We start from the raw sequence: 18,261 nt of genomic DNA, 5'->3' as shown, positions 1-18,261 counted from the left end.
ACAGACGCTCAAATCGCTGCACATCATTTTATGTACTTGCTTAATCCTGTTTAAGGTTGAAGGGAGACTGGAGTCTGTTCCAGAAATCCCAGATTAACAAGTTCAACCATCACAGGTCCAGAAATGGACAAGCATGGAGAAAAAACATTCAAAAAAAGCCACAATGTACGTAGCTTATATTGCCATGAATAGTACCAACGTCTGCAGGTTAAATGACTCATTTATAGTTTCCAGTCTTCATTTTTCAGGATTATGCTTTTTTTTGCCCAACACATCTCATGAATTACTTTTTAAATTTAGGATGTGCAAAGTGTGGATAGATAAGAGTTTTTTTTACAGGATGTTAGACAGATTCTGTTGTCTTTGCATTACAATTATGTTCATTTAAATAAGCTTATAGACTTTTAAATCCATCCTATAAACTGATTCAACAGTATCAGCTTTAATAACTGATTATTAGCACTGAGAGTAAACTGCTATAGTGGTTGTGCTCAGTCAATCAGAGTCACAGCTAGGAACAATGCTGCTATCAAAACTGCTGTTAGACGTTGAGTTTGGTGCAGTTAAAGTAAATTGAACAAAGTTACTGAATCAACTGTTTTCTTCAGTTTCTTCCCCTAAAATGTTTTTACTTGTCCAAATCTACCTATATGCAAGCTGATAACTTAATAATTCTTTATACAAATGTTTTAGTTAAACTTCGTATCTCTAACAGACTGCTCCATGTACATAAAAAATTAATTCACAAGATTGGTGGTTGCTCTGTGTCTGTAATTTAATGCTCTTAATTACTTCTCAGCCATTAGAAAAGACTTGTAGTGCTCATACACAGAAAGTGTAAGCCTGACATAAATATTGTAAATATTGAAGCATCCCTATAAATTGTGTGCAGGCCAAATCAGGGCCAAATCCACACATTATGCTGAGAACATTTGGGAGAGGTGCAGCTAAAAATAAACAACTCATCTTGATAAAAATAGACACGGCTCTGTCCCAAGGCTTGGATGGAAACTTAGACTAAATGATGCAGAGTTTCATATTTTACCCTCAGCTAAAGTTCATCCCAGAGTATTTTATCCCTTCAGCTTTATGTCCCCCACCACACAACCCCTCAGTATTATTGTTTGTTTATTCTCAGTGTGGCATCAATAGATCATTTATAACAAAAAGAATTGCACATTTATTCTTTGGGGACACTTTGCACTCATTGGGCTATTATCTACCAATTATAAAAACTAGGCCTTCAGCTAATTACGTAAAAAATAAGAATGTCAAGTTGAGGAATTGATGCTGTTTTGTCTGTTGAAACTGTCAACAAAAGAGCAACAATGAAAACAGGTTTTACTTTCATACCCAGTGTCTTGAAATACATGAAATTACATCACTGCTGTGCTGCACATCGTACACTTTTCAGTTTTATGGCCGTGGTGTTACTGTGCTTGATTGGCCGGCGTACCAGCCTGACCTAAATCCCATTGAGGATTCAGGAAATATGAAGAGGAAGATGAAAATCACCAGAAACAACAATACAGACGACCTGATTCATTCAGTACTGAAAAGATTCAAGTACTGAATGCAAACATAATTACACAAGGAGACACTTTTCACATTTATTTACAAAGTCATTTTTATTGCTTGTTTGGTTGAATTTTCTTAACTCAATTAAAAATGTGGGACATATTTTTAATAAGTTGTGGGAAAAATGGATAGGTTTACAGAGGTATGACATAATCCCACTAGCTCGGAGACGCGGGGGACACATTTTTAATAAGTTGTGGGAAAAATGGATAGATTTGCAGAAGAGGTACAATAATCCTCCTGCCCCCGCGTCTTTCTCAGCGGGGAGAGACACGGCGGGGATCTTCTCTCCCCGCTGCCTCCATTCCGCATGTCGAGGCATCGAGTTGTATGGAGCTGATAGTTTTTTTTTTTTTGTTTTTTGTTTTTTTTCGTTTTAGCTGTGGTGATTGGCTAAAGTAAAGAGCCTAGCCCATTAAGGATAGTTGTTAGCCACCCAGTGCTTTTTCCCCATGATGGTTTCAACCTTTTATCTTAATCTTTTATTCACTTTGATAAGTATGTTTATATGATTATTGAAAAATATATTTTTACAAAATGCAGGATGCAAGCTGTGCGTTTCAAATACAGAGATCGACAGAAATACATCTGTTTTGAAGGCCAACTGACTTGCAGTTCGTTTTTGGAATGTGGAGAGTGCAAACAAAAGTTTACAGCATTTTTACATATTAGGTTTATCAAAAACGTTTTGGGAATGGTGCCAAAATAGGTGCTTTACCAACTTTTCAGATTTATTTATTTTTTTTACTTAATATTGGTTGCACATATGACAAGTGAACATGGGTATGCTGAAATTATTTATTTTTTGTATGCACCTCTCACAATTACCTGTTTTGAAGGTGTACTTTACTACTTTAACAATGCTCATAGTTTTTTCTGTGTCTCTATAGGACAAGTCCTTCCAGATGTATCAAAGAGGACTATGCAAAGGGTATTATTACCTTGTTCCCTTACCTGGCTGATCCTAAGAGCAGATTTGGCTATGTAAGTTCAAAATAGAAATCCAACCTATTGGCTATGGTTTGAGTAGAACTGAAAATGTTTCACTTTTGCATTCCCTGCATCTGTCCCACTTGTTTTTAACTTTCCAATTTTTAAACCTTTGTAGAGTTCATTGTTCCAGTGTTGGGCTACTGCAGCTTGAAGAATAAACCTTGTGAATAGATTTTATCTATGCAATTCAAACAATGTGAACTAAAATCTGTAAATCACAGCTACTAGCATTCACGGCTGTCTTTGCTTTTACAGCTTTTAAAACATTTATCATTCACTTACTTTTAGGACCATTATTACAATGCAGAAGATGGGAGTGGGTATCTGGCTTGGAGACTGAAGTTTGTCCAGAGAGAAGCTTCTAATGGACAAAAGAAGGTCCCCAGACTGTCACAAACCCAAACAGGTACATGTGTATTTATACTTGTACAAATCTCATCCTGCAACCAAACTGCACAGTAAGTTCCCAAGCCTTATTTATTAAATCCTAAGATGGAGTGTCACATTCATATATTTTTTTAGAGGGACCTACAACTGACAGGGACTGTTTGAGAGAAGAAGACTGCCTTATGACAGATGGCTTGTGTTCTGAGGCCATTGCGCTGATGAAGGAACTGTTATGAAGAAGAGGAAACAGACTTTCAACTATCACCAGAAGATGATTCATGACCCAGTGAAGTCATCTAGTATCTTTTTGGACTTCCCAAGATTCCTGGACATAGGAGGATTGGTATGTTTATCTTCACTTCAGCTTAACCTACTTTTAACAAAGTTTAAGTTAAGGTGGATGTGAGAAAGTTTAACAAAATTATTTTTAAAACCTTCACTTCATCTATTCTCCAGGTTGAGCAAGATTGATGTTCGGGGAAGCCGTCGCTGCAAAGTTCCTGGAGAAGTGGCCCACTGTCTACAAGCAGAAAGTCCTCGAATAAAGCTGTGGTCTCACAGTCTGACCTTCAGAACCTTCTTCACAATGCTGAAGGCATAACAGAAGTGGAAAATGGTAAGTTGGTCTGGATTATAAAGAAAGTGTTTAATGTAACATAATTTTATGTAAATTGATTCAATATAAGTGCACCTCCTCCCGTCGTCACTGTTTGGTAAGCCTGACTCTGGAAGTGTTAACACTGTAGCAAATAAGAAGTTTTGGTAGCTTATGTTTATTTTACTTTTTCTTCCAGGATGGGACAGTGACATGTCATCCATTTTGATCCTTGTGCACCTCCTGCCACCGTCACCTCACAGCCACAAGAGACCAGGAAAACTCTCAGCCAGACAAGCCAGTGAACATCTTGTGAAGTTTGTCAAGGTAATGTTGTAGTAAAGGGAACATTTATGTTGATGAAAATGTTCTATTCTTCACTTATTTTTATTTAATTTTTTTGTATTTCTTGTGAAGTTGGTCTTACATTTCATTTCAAATGACATTAAAGAGGTCCTGAAAAGTAATTTGCCTTATCTATAAGAACCCTGTCTTCTTTGAAACCCAAGACTAATCATGTTTTATTCTGTTTTTGCCACAGACAGGAACCAGCATCCAGGGGCACCTTGATGGAATTGCAGAAAGGCGTCAACCGTACCTGCTTGCAGTAGGGACTCAGAGGAGCGTGATTCACAAGTACTTCATTGTGATTGACAAATATATCGTACCTTGTAAATCACCAGGCTCTCTTGCCTGTTTTGATTAGCTTTTTAAAGCTCACTTTGTGTTCGGCACTTCATATGGCCATGATCTGGTCAATGTGTACAATTTTCTGCAGACCGCATTTACGAGATAGATGTTGAGACAATCAAAGTGAATCCTAGGGTTGCAGGGCTATATGTTGTTGTGAAAGATGAGAGGTGACTGTTACATTTGCACTGCAAACAGTGTGTCTGAGCATTTCAATGCTTTTCTCTTGTGTACAAGAGATGGACCTCATGTTATTTATGTAGAAGAGCTTCTCTGTTCCAGAGCTTTTGATTTACAGGTGTCATACAGTCATGAAGATGCAAATGTTTATATTGTTCCATACTTTCTTGTGAACAATAAAAATGGCTGTTCAAATACTGATTTCTGGTCTATGCATTGTATTCTTACAAATTAAACTGTGTATACTAGCTGTAAAACAATTGCTTGGCGAGTGAAATAAATTTAAAGTTGGTTCTATTTTAGAATTTAATGTTTAACTGCACAATATGGAATAAAATTCAATTAAATTAGGAGTAAAATTTTATACTATTAAGAGCCCAATTTGACACTATGGAATAAAATTTATTCTATTTTGTGTGAAATTCCTTTTTAGTCAGACTAAAAGTTATCGCTACTTAAAATAGAATGCAATTCTATTTAGAGTAAATTATATTCCACTTGGAGTTAAAATACAGTGGAGTAGTTTTTCTTTTAAACATGAGAGTAAATTCTCTTGGCAGTGATTAAAATATTTGCACTAAATTGAATTGATTTTACTCTGTAATTTCAACTCTTCCATGAGAGCGAATTTTACTCTATTTAGAGTGGGACCAAATGTCTTTTTTTAGAGTAAAATTTTTTTCAAATTGAGTAAATTTTACTCTGGAAATTTTACTGTGTAGACTTGTTATGGCCACTCTTGCATCACAAAAGTTCCAGAAAACAACAATGCCAGAGTAGTCCCACAGGAGGAGGTTTTCGACTCACTTAAAAACAAAAAAAAAGCACTCGTGGAGACTTTTCCTGTCAAAGGAGTTTCTTTTACTTATAAAAATAACAAAAAATAATCTCCGAGTTGACTTCAAATAAAACGTTAATTTGCGGTACAAAAACCATTTCACTCCTCACTCCTTCACCAAGCAATCAGATCAGCCCCAGCAGCTGCTTCTGCCTGTTAATCACTGCAGGAGGCTGACTGACGAGGAGGAGGGTCTAAGCAAAACAAATAAATAAATACATAAATGCATACATAAATATCCCAGATAGCACAGAATGATTGAAACAACATTGAATCAACGTTGAACGCTGACATTGAAACATCGAAGTGGTCGGTGACTTGTATGTTGAATCAACGTTAGTGTTTCATCCATAACTGACATTATATCAATGTTGATTCAACCATCATCTGTATGTCAACTTACATGCATATTTGTGTTGATATTGCATTGAATCAATGTTGATTGAGTCATCTGAATGTGGTTCTGCATGTATATTTCTGTTGATTTTACATTGAATCAATGTTGATTCAACACTCTTGACTGTGGATCTGCGTGCATATTTGTGTTGATTCTACATTGAATAGGTTAGGAATCAACGTTGATTCAACTATCATCTGAATGTGGATCTACATGCCGATTTGTGTTGATTTTATATTGAATGAAAGCTAAGGATTTATGTACATTTTTAGGTCTGATAGGTCTACATCATAACATGTCACTAAAAGTTTCTTCACTGGTGTTAAACACACTATATTATTGGCCGATGATGGGTAAACTGTGTACAAAAGGTTAAAAATGACAACATGGGTTTGATATAACATTTTATTTAAGAAAAGAGGGACAGATATTTAAACTATGAGAGGCCCCATAGGCCAAAACCTACAAACTCTCTTACACGTACTATCAAACCCTCTCACATTCGCTATCAAACCTACAAACTCTCTTACACGTACTATCAAACTCTCACATTCGCTATCAAACCTACAAACTCTCTTACACGTACTATCAAACTCTCTCACATTCGCTATCAAACCCTCTCACATTTGCTATCAAACCCTCTCACATTTGCTATCAAACCCTCTCACATTCGCTATCAAACTCTCTCACATTCGCTATCAAACCCTCACATTCACAGTCAAACCCTCTTGCAGTACTATCAAACTCTGACAGAGTTTGATTGCAACGGAAGTTATCTTAAAATTTCAGTTTCTGATTGGACCCCTGGCAGGCTTTTCAAAATAAAAGCGGACTTCCGGTTTATGTTTGATTCATGTTTCTCTTCTGCGGCTTTAAAAATATAAAACTATGTGTTAATTGATTTGCTAAATGTTAGAGCCATAAATAGGAAATATTTAAGTTATTTGTAAGATGGTTTGTTTGTATTTTATAAAATTTAGTTAGGACGATTGATATTTGTTTAGGCATTTTTATTGTGCAATTTAGTTTTATTTTGAAAGGTCTAGGGAATGAAACAGATATTGGATCTATTGCCATAACACTAAAGGAAATCATGTATCTGAAGATAAATTAAAACATATTATGTTGGCAAAAAATTCTGTAAACCACATATGTGCTACTTCAATCAAAATTGCTGACATTTGACATTTAACAAATCTTTCAGATTACATAAACAATACCTTACCAGGTACTTTTCTGACTTCAGGATGACAATAAGTCTTATAGGTGTCCCTATAAGCCTGGGACACCTATAAGACCAATTTTAACTGAGGTTGCACATATGTGCTTTACAGGATTTTTTGCCCACACAATATTTTTTTTTCAGATACATAATGTTTTGCAAATTAAAACCCTCTATGGCACATGTGTCAAACTCAAGGCCCGCGGGCCACATGTGGCCCGCCACGTCATTTTATGTGGCCCCCGCAGCGTTTTATAGGCCCATGATTGATTTAAAATAGGTTTTGAACACGAATTGACTACAAACTACATCTCCCATAATGCATTCCGATTGTTACCAGCGAACATTGCGGCTTCTCGCCACTAGAGAGCAGCAGAGTCACCTCAAGCTGCTTATTGATTTTCCCAGCGAATAAAACTGAGACGTCGACAAGCTAACAACAAAACATCCAAGAAAAGAAACATCGATTTACAAGTAAGACTGTGAATGAAGGTGTGTGCGAGTTGGTGTTAGGGCAGCAGGTCGCGCTAGACTTTTTTTGTTATCCGTTATCTTGACCGACAACAACAACAACAAAATCGGTCCTGTACTATTTTTATCCGTGAAATTACAATCATATTAACATCGGCTATTTAGTCGCATTTTATGCATTTTATATAAAAGTGTAGATAAATGTATCTACATTTTTCTCCGTAGTGACAAAAACCACTGACTGAGGCCCCAATAACTTTTAATAAATTAAATTAAACGACTTCACTTAAATTAGCATCACTTCACCCGCTGGGGTCTGAACGCACTTCCTCCTGGTCTCCACCTGCAGAAAAATCTGCGCTAATTCATCACAGTCAGTTGGATCTGTCTGATCCAAACAGATCAACTGATGGATTGAGCTCTGTGAGTGTTTTACCCTGCGCGCGGTCCGGTGTGCGCTTTTACCAGGATTTATTTTTTGCGTGGTTTTGCTTCTCCGAAACGGACAGATGTTTCGTCTGCAGCTCCTCCAGAACTCCGCTCTCCTGGGTAACGTGAATCCAGAAGGGTCCATTTGTTAAATCCGGTGGATGAGTTACTTCCGCAGTGGTTGAGCAGCGGACTGCGCATGTTACAGTCTAATTAACTTCTGCATCGTCATTTATTTCCTCAAGATAAACTACCGGCTCCTCAAATGGATTAACACAACGTTGCATTCTCTTTAGTTTTCTCTGGTCTGTAATGGTGACTTGAATTTAACGCTCCATTTCAACCAAAGGTTTTGAATGCGCTTCCTAACCAGACGCTCCAAAGCGTTATTAACAATATGAGGTGTTGTTTAATTTATTTTAAACATCGTATTTTCATACATTTATGCTAGCGCTGCCCAGGTCTAGTTTTCCAGAGCTACCATCTGAAATTTTAGATGCGTTTCTTCTCTAACACACCTGGATCATTGACTCATTATAAGCCTCTACAGAACTGAATGAGGGAAGTCAACCTTTTGTCTGGGGTGTTTCAGCAGGGATGCATCTAAAAGTTGCAGTCTGGAGGACTGGACCTGGGAACTCCTGATTTGTACCGTCAATGTGGCCCCTTGAGGGGGGCCAATATGCTGAAGTGGCCCTTGGTGAAATTGAGTTTGACACCCCTGCTCTATGGCATGGCGTTGCCCTCGGGCAACAAACCACATTTCTGTACCTCACATTGCTCTGTAATTTTATTTTGGCGGGAATAATTTAAAATACCTCCAGACATATTTTTGTCCAAATAAAAGAGGTATTGAGGTTCATGTGACCTTTTACTTAGAAGAGGAGCAGTCCTTTTTATGAAGCAGATGTGCATGCTACACCTTGCTTCCTACTTGTAGTTATACATCACTTTTCTTCATGTTTAAATTTGGGTCACTCTAACTAAAAATATTTTAATATCTGTAAGTATGTAAAGAAGCATTATAGATCATTTCAAGACAATTTTTTAAAATAATTTATATGCTAAAACTGTGTTTTTTTGTTTGTTGCCTCAGGGCAACATTGTGCAGTTATAGGGCCCTTATGCCCAGACAATATTATTCTAATGCGATGATAGGCAATTGATTACAAAATAATTATCAAAGCCAATTTTTTTTTACTTTATTATTGACTAACAGCAACAGGAGATGGATACAAGATCATTTCATGGACAAAAGGTGCATGGTTCATAAGCTGGGGTCATTCCCAATGAAAACATGAGGATCCACTGTAAAACCATTATTTCATTGTTTGTTTATCCTCAAAACTAACTTCAGTCCCAAAGGATGAAGAGCTGGTCATCAATGAACAAATGGCCCCATTCCAAGGCAGGTAAGACTGAAGCAATACCTGCTAAACCCAAATATATGGGTCTGCAGGGTACAGATGGTGTTCCCTACAACTTGAAAATCTAAACAGGGCGAGCCATACCACCACCAAATCTACCAGATATGGGAGCTGGTGGAAATGTTGTCCTTTGCTTGGCTCAAATTCTACCAAAAAAATCAGAACTACAAACTCTTAAAAAAAAGAACCTGCAGCCCTAAGTCCTGTCACTGATGTGAATCTGGTCGCTACAACCCATAGATAATCAGATAAACAGATGGTGATTCCCAGGTACGCCAATAATCAAGTGCCAAAAATGTGATGCACACTTTTTTTCACAGCAAGCAATTCCTTCCTGATGTTTAACATATAATGGGGAAAAAGACTAATTTCAACATCCTTAGTGATTCTAACTCTGCCAAACATACCCATGTACAAACACACAAATGCTCGTTTTAGTAATTTGCGCAAATGTACTATTCATTAATGAAAGTTAGTTGTTTGTTTTATATTTGGTGAGTTGGAACCATGTCTGATTTATTTTTGTCAAAAAAGGTTTTTTTATGAATATAGTTTTTGTTTGATTTGTATTTCATTTCTCATAATCACTGTAGAAAGATGTCAGGGTCAGATTTTATGATTGATATGTAATTAGGAACCAACAAGCTCCCAAAAGAATGCAGGAAAATACATTATGTATCTGAAAAAAAATATTGTGTGGGCAAAAAAATCCTGTAAAGCACATATGTGCAACCTCAGTTAAAATTGGTCTTATAGGTGTCCCTGTGTTATCCTGAAGTCAGAAAAGTACCTGGTAAGGTATTGTTTATGTAATCTGAAAGATTTGTTAAATGTCAAATGTCATTTGTTAAATGTCAAATGTCAGCAATTTTGATTGAGGTAGCACATATGTGGTTTACTGAAACAGGAGGATTATAACCAGGATTATAACCATTTCATAAGAGGTTACCTCGATGTGTTTCTTCAAGTTGGACGGGGAGTTTTTGTAAGATAAAATTTCCACATCTTTGGGCAGGCATAACATACACTTCATGCGGTACGACAAATCTTTAACCCACGAAAGAGTATATTGTGTTTAACCTCATGGACTCTATTCCTCTGTGGACAGCAGACCGTTGTTTTGACAGTCAAAAAAAGAGTCAAATATGTTTAATATGAGAGGCCCCCTAGGCCAAAACCTACAAACTCTCTTACACGTACTATCAAACCCTCTTACACGTACTATCAAACCCTCTCACATTCGCTATCAAACCCTCTCAGTGTTGTATAGTAACGAAGTAAAAACACTTCACTACTTTACTTAAGTATATTTTGGAGTACTTCATACTTTCGAGTATGAACATTTTTGATAACTTTCACTTTTATTTCACTATATTTCCGAACTTAATTGTATACTTTTACTCTGATACATTTTCAATGTGTGGTTCAGTTACTCGTTACAAAGAAGCGAGAGAGAGAAATGCTAGTGCTTTGACCCCGCCTACTGATTGACTGCATCGAAGTCGGTAGCCTATTGCCTGGGCTTGTTTATCACCACCAATAGGATACACTTGTTTCGCTTCTCCCATTAAACACAAAGCAATTCGTCACATGGAGGAGGAGACGGAGACCACAACGACTGCAACTTCGTCGGACACGGCTCCAGGGGAACCACCAGCTGGTGATGAGAACCCCTGGGATTATTTAACCTGTCATTCACGAGAGGACCCAAATTTGGGTCCTCTCCAGTCCTCAAGGGCCGCTGTCCTGCAACTTTTAGATGTGCCTCTGCTGCACCACACCTGAAAAGAATAATTAGGTCATTAGCAAGGCTCAGGAGAACCGATCTACACAGGGAGGAGGTAATTAAGCCATTTCATTCCACTGTTTTTTACCTGTGGCACATCTAAACACTGCAGGACAGCGGCCCTTGAGGACTGGAGTTTGACACCCCTGTCATTGTGAATGACAACCTGTGAATGACAGGTTAATATTTATCTTAATCTTTACATATACAACTACATTTACCCATCAAGCTGCAGTATAGTGTAGGATTTATGATATTTATATTAAATCAATATTTAAAATAAAGGGTTGTTTATCAGAAAACCTAAGGATAAAACTCAGGGAGGATCAGGGTAGATTTAACACACCAGAGACAAATAAATAGAACAAAATGTGATTTATACTGTAGTTGGAGAAATTATCTATAATTTATACAGAATAAACTTCCATTAAATAACTGGTTTAATCTTCCATCAACTACAAATATTTCCAAATAAGTTGATAAAATTCCTTAAAAAGTGTCTATATGCTGATAAAGATCCCACACAAGTAACAATAGTCCAGTTCAGTTTAACCAGTTACCAATCCAAGAATCAATAGACTAAGTCAGTCATTAGCAGGTTTAGTTCAGTGTTTCACCTGCCTTACATGTTTTAAGTGTTTCCTTTCTGCCTCACCTGGATTGAATCTATGGATGATTAACAACCTTCTGCACTTCTTGATGGCTGCAGACGATCTGCAGTCATCTAACTCAGCTGTTCTTCTTCTTCTTCTTCTTCTTGTCGGTTTTATGGCGGTTGGCAAGAAACTTTTAGTAGCATTACCGCCACTTACTGGTATGGAGTGTGGTTTGTGATGGTTTAAATATTTATCCTCACATATATTCTACCATAAATTCTATCTAACATACACTCACACATTCACACATACATTCTTGTGCACAACTTTGTATATTATTGTATATTGTATTGTATTATTGTATATTATGCCTTCATTCACAAACACACTATAATTAAATTCTATGAAATAATTTCGTTTTCTTAAGAAATCGAAACTCAGCTGTTCTGGAACAGAGGCTCATTTAAGCACATCCCTAAGCACATCATAATAAAAAGTTAAAAAACAAGTGATTAATATCACAACAATTTAAAGCCCACCTGGAGCAGCCAGCTTTACACTTCCTTGTCCACCACATGCTCTCCCAGACCAAACAATACGCCCCACCCTATTTTAAAATTCAAATCCCACAAAATTTCGCAGGATTTCACACTTAGGCCTGGAGTGGTGGGTAGGATGAAAATAATACAAAAGGAGACATGATCTCAGTTATTAAAAATATCTGTTTTGCCCCAAAATAACCAGGATTACTATAGGCACAAAACAATGCCCTTATTTTTCAATAAGGGCATCTCCTAGGGGTAGGAGTTTATAAGTTCTCACTTCTTCCTACCCCATTTTGAGCATGATATGTTAACTGAAACAAAAAATCTGTATTTTCTCTTCTTTCTTATGCACTTCTTGTTACTGTGCACTATTTTATTTTTATATTTGTATCATGTTCGAATAAAATTTCATTTCATTTCATTTCAATAAACACATTTAAGATCAAAGTAATATTGAAACATGTAGTGCGTAATTTGAAACATGATTAACCCCCACCTAGTAACAAAATGTTCTGACCCAGAGCTCAAGGAGGGGGGGAGGGAAGAAGGGATGAGAGGGGGTAAAGAGGGGAAGGTTGGGAGGGAGTAGGGGGAAATGAGGAGGTGATGAGGGATACAACAAACTGCCCAGATTGCACACAATGGTAAATAAACGTTGACTTATAGTCAGAATGGTTGATTTTTGGTTGAGGTCGACAACTGATGGTGGATCAACCATTAAACAATCATCCAGCTCTAGCCAAGGAACCAATGTTCATACTGTGTCATTGAATCAATGTTGTTTTGTGGTTGAAATCTATTGAATGAAATGCTGATGTCTGATCAACATCTGATCAATATTGAATCAATGTCAGCTGTTTTGCCGCAGCCCTTCTTCCCCTCCTCTCCTCCTCATCAGAGCTCTGGGTCAGAGCATTTTATTACTGAGCGGGGGTTATCAGGTTTTTAATAACACTGTAGAAGATAGTGAGTGGTGATTCCTTTCTGTACATTTTTTTTACTTTTTCATAAAAAGTCCTTTGTCTGTGATATATTGACACAAAAACATCTACAACTTACTACAAGGAGTGGAGCGGTCCACCCCTGCTATTTACATGAGTTGGATGTCCCAACCACATAGCCACTTTGCTGTTGGTTTGTTGGCAAAAGATGTTAATTCAATGTTGAATTGCCATCATGTGCAATCTGGGTACAGAAGGAATCACAACTCAGTGTTGTCAACACATAGTGCATAAGTTAAAATGTGATTCACCCTCACCTAAAAGGGGTTGTGCTGTGGTGGCGCAGGCATTAAGCACAACCCACAATGGAGGTCTTAGTCCTCAACGTAGCTGTCACAGGTTCAATTCTCAACCTTTGCTGCATGTCTACCCCCTTCTCTCATTACCCATCTTCCTGTCAATTAACTATTGAATAACAGCCACTAGAGGTGGGTGTGTGTGTGTATTTGGCGGGTGGAGGGAAGGGGGTTGGGCGTTGAATGGCAGGTGGTGGAGGGGTGCAATAAACAGCTTACATTGATTGAACATTTAGATTACTAGTTCTTCCCCAAACCTTGTCCTCAAAGCAACCTGACCTGCATGTTTTCAGTTCAGCAAAACCCTGTTAATCATGTGTGTTGAATTAGGGAAATGCCTAAAACTTGCAGGGCAGTGTGCCTGGTGGACCGGTGCTGAAAAACACTGGATTCGATGTTGGCTCTCATAAGGAGGAGAGGAGGGGAAGAAGGGCTGCGGCAAAACAGCTGACATTGATTCAGCATTGATCAGATGTTGATCAGACATCGGCATTTCAGTCATTAGATTTCAACCACAAAACAACATTGATTCAATGACACAGTTTCAACGTTAGTTACTTGGCTAGAGGTGGATGGTTGTTTGATGGTTGATCCACCACCATTTGTCGTCTTCAACCAAAAATCAATGATTCTAACTATATTTCAACGTTGATTTACCATTGTGTGCTATCTGGGATACAACAATAGATCTACCATTCACATGGTTTTAAATCTGTGGAAATTAATAATTTAGCAAAAAATAAATCTAATTCTTAATAGGCTCCAACAAGACTAGATGATGTTACGGCTTCAGTGGGTCTCTGCCCTTTTTTTCCTTGTAGGGTTTTGAAAACAGGTGATATGTGTTGCCCTGATTGGTGCTCTGCAGCTTTAAAGCTGCCGTGCATGCAGTAGTCAGGAGTAGTGATGGGCAAATGAAGCCTCATGAAGCAATGAACCTGATGCTTCATTCATTGCTCTATAGTGACATCTGCTGGTGAAACTGCAACAGTCTTGTCACTCAGTTGGATCATACTTCCAAAAATTACTAAATGCAATATTGTCACAAAGTTTTCATCAAACTCATGTTTAGTAACACGATAATCAATGAAACCATATTTAATTGTCATGTTTTAATTATTACAATTATTTGTAACCAATCTAATCCTGGTTTATGTTGAACATTAGTGGTTGTGTTGGGTTTTCTTTTATGTCATAGATGGATTTGACAATAAAGACAATTGATGTTTTAATGTCTTGAGAGTGCAGTGTCTGTTGGGGCATTCACTTTTTCTTGGATTTCTAATTGGCTCTGATCCCTCATATATGGCTACATGTTGAATTTTAGTTCTGCAACAAGTTTAAATCTGTTTCTGCTGTGCAAGACTGATATATCTTTGCTAATCAGACTACAAATAATAGTGGAACTTTGCAGAAGGTGAGAAATTGGGAGGTGGAGGGTTAATTAATGTTATCTAAGAAGAATTTTATTGTGAGGATAATCTCAAAGTATTCTCAGATGTCAGATTTTCCTCTTGCTGGCTCCATTTCAGACAATCAAGTTTATTTGTGTAGCACGTTTCAGCAACAATGCAGTTCAAAGAGATTTGCATCATAAAACTACAAAAATATAGTTATTAAAAAAACAACATAATCTACAATTGAGAAAACCAGTAACAAACATTTTGATGAGTGCCATCAATACACATCGAATATGTTGGTCAATGTTCATTTTATTTGGCCACTGAAGACAAATATCATCCTCTGATGCGTGACCAAATGGACAACAACCCATGACACAGCACGGCTCATCGCGCTTTTATTTTGAAAACCGACGACACGCAAAATGAAGCAGTGCAACCCATGCAATGCGAGGCCTCGTTTGTTGCCGGTCACGTGGTTTTCAGCAAGCCGACACAAGCCTAGAAGGGGGGCTTCATCGGACACGCCCCCTTTTTACTCGGTACAAGCCTCGAAGCCTGGATTCAGATGACCCATCACTAGTCAGGAGGGTTTTTCCCTCTCCCTCCTCAGAACCCCATTTGTTTGGTTTGTATCTTATGGTTGAGATTTGTTATGTTTGTTTTGCATTTGCTTATTTCTGGTCAACTAGAGGTTCTACTTTAATCTATTTTGGTTTCTCATTTCAGGCATTCCTTTTTTCAGGTTTATTTCTCTAATATGATTTAATAAATTCTATTTTCATTAAGTCATTAAATCCTTGTGTGATCTCCTTTATGTTGCCCCATCAAACGAGCCTGGTGGATGTAACAATGGCGTTTGCTATGTTGCAGATGAAACAATTTTAACACGCTTAAGTCAGCAAAAACGTACCGTTTATTGTGTTTAACAATGTTATCTATAGCTAGTCTATGTTGCCTTCATGAAGAGAAATTATGCATGTAAATGTCACGTTTTGGTATGCAGCTGACAAGCTGGATACACTTTCCTGTCAACCCAAAAGTTGTCTTTTATATTTTCTAGTGTATTTACACAATTATGAAATTAAATGAAATATGTTAAATGTAAAGATAACTTTTATCAAATTATTTGAGCCCAACAGAATTGTTCAACCAACACTTTACACGTTTAGGTTTAGACCGTTTGTTTTGTTTATATTTTAGTAACTCCTTTGAACAACAATAAACAAAATATCTTAGTGTCTGTCGGAATTCACTGCGGTCACCGCTTCAAGTCATGAGGATAATTTCAGTGCCAAGGACCTGATGGTACATGCACCCACTGTCAGTGGTTGGAGATCCAGCAGGTAATTTAAGCCGGGGGTCTCTTTTCAGAAACATAGTTAATCTCTGATGTATTTTTCATTGAAGCAATGTAAAGCCTTAAAGCATAAACCTTAGATTTTGATGGTGCGGTATGGGTTCAGAAACCTTGCTCATCTTTTGCTCCCTATGAAATAAAATTGGTCTTGACCTGCTATACCTATCTACTTTTAAAATGAGTTTTAACAGTACCTATATGTGTTAAAGGTAAATAAGAAATCTATTTTCTTGGTTTGATTGCTGAATAAAACCCCTTATGTCTACTATTTAAGATTTAGAACAATTAAAAGTAGATTCTGAATAGAGTTGTCCCTTATGTATAAAGAGTGAAGAATAAAAGTACAGTTTATTTCTTAAAAATATGTTGACATATGGTTTTATTATTTATATAATAGCATGTTTTCTCAAGTTGCTCTTTAATCTACCTTTTAAACTGAGCCTAATATTTATATGTATCAAAATTTCTGCAGGCTGTGTTCGTATCCTCAGTACCTCACCATTCAACTGGTGGAGAGATGTAGAATAAGAAAGTTGCAACTGCTGGCTCACCAGTACATGATCCCCGCCAAGGTTGAATTTCATGTTGGTGACAGCCTGCCTGAAGCCAGCCCTCCAGGCTTCCCTGGACAGTTTCACAGACTTGGGTAAGACCTCAGACTTTACCAGGCTTAATTCTGACAATTTTATTGAGCATGCACTGTTTTTACATAGTTTGGAAGATTCCTCAATTTTCCATACCTTCTTTTTTCACTCAGACTATTTTCATGTTGAAATGCCAAAAAATAAAAAAAATAAAAAATAAACACATTAAAACTGATGATTTTTGGAATTTCTACCAACAAAATAAAGGCACCAATGTCCATAAACTATTCTTTGAAGAATCCGCATTCATCACAGGTCACGCATTTGGTGTGTTAGATATTGGGCAACCGCACTGATCTAATTTAGTCCAGATGCAAAGAAACCTGTAAAATGGCCTTATACACACTCTGAAAATCAAGAGCCAGTTTACAGAACCAATTCCATGTTCCAATATGAATCATTTCTACTCAAAGTGTTATATAAACTACTTAAAATTAAATCTGGAAAAATATTTGAAAACTGTGACCATTCAATCACAGCTGATGCACATCAGCATTACACGATGGTCACTCACTGGGAAATTCTAATGGATTTATTGATTGAATGATTGAGAAAAAAATTAATGAATTGACATTTGTATTCTCTAGCACCTGCTCAAGGTATGATCTAATCTAAAATAACAGTTGCACTTTTTCAACAGGTATGTGTCTTTATCGGATAACGAGAAGACGGGCTTCAAAGCCCGGGAGCTGAAGTCGGTCCACGTTGATGCCATCGGAACATATCTGAGAATAACCCTCCACAGGAACCATGCCAACCGTTACAATCGCTACAATCAGGGTAATCTGTTGGGGCATTTCTCCCAGATCAGAAACAAAGCTACTGGGGTTGCTTCAGGTTGGTTTTCATTTTGGTTCTCTACCAGAGGTAAAAAAATTTTGCACAGTATCTTTTTCTTTAAAAAAAAAAAAAAAAAAGACTGATTTACTGATCTTAACTGAAGTAGTTGAGGCCTGCAGTATTTAAGATTTTGCTTTTCTTTGAAACCTCAGTAACGAGTTAATGGAGTAATTTTGGGAGGTGGATCACTCCTGGGAAGATTCACTAGTTGTTCATGTTTCCTTCATTTGTGGAGAATGGTTCAATGTGTTTCATTTGAAGCCAAAATTCCCCAAAAAGGACTTTTTAATTCTTCTCAAACTGATGTCAATAAATTTGACTTCTTCAGGTTGCACTGGTCGCCATTAACGTTCTGGGAGATCCTTTGGATAGTATCGCACATCACACAGGGGTAAGTGAACAGTCTCCTCATTTCTATCTGTGGTGAATTTACATTTGTACAACAGAAGGGGGGGATGTTGGACTGACTTTGGACTCTCACCATTGACTGGTAGGGCAGATTAAATAGATTTTTTTTAAATACAACCTTAGACCAAACCCGTGACACATTTCAAATTTTAATTTTGCAATGTTAAGAAAACTTTTT

The 18,261-nt window shown here is 37.3% G+C and overlaps 1 long non-coding RNA gene across 1 annotated transcript; it reads left to right on the top strand.

Moving 5' to 3' along the window:
• The first annotated feature begins 942 nt into the window (after positions 1–942).
• Positions 943–3,875, top strand: LOC148152440 (uncharacterized). Its single transcript, XR_015762257.1, has 3 exons — positions 943–3,301; positions 3,415–3,574; positions 3,753–3,875. It is a non-coding gene; the product is annotated as an uncharacterized LOC148152440 (long non-coding RNA).
• The last annotated feature ends 14,386 nt before the right edge of the window (positions 3,876–18,261 follow it).

Source organism: Poecilia mexicana, unplaced genomic scaffold, assembly GCF_051168715.1.
Source record: "Poecilia mexicana isolate PSO_F unplaced genomic scaffold, ASM5116871v1 ptg000001l_5919364_6026786_+_RagTag, whole genome shotgun sequence".
NCBI classification, from domain to species: Eukaryota; Metazoa; Chordata; class Actinopteri; order Cyprinodontiformes; family Poeciliidae; genus Poecilia; species Poecilia mexicana.
Note: the sequence above shows the minus strand (reverse complement) of the source record. Positions and strands in the feature narration are given on the sequence as shown.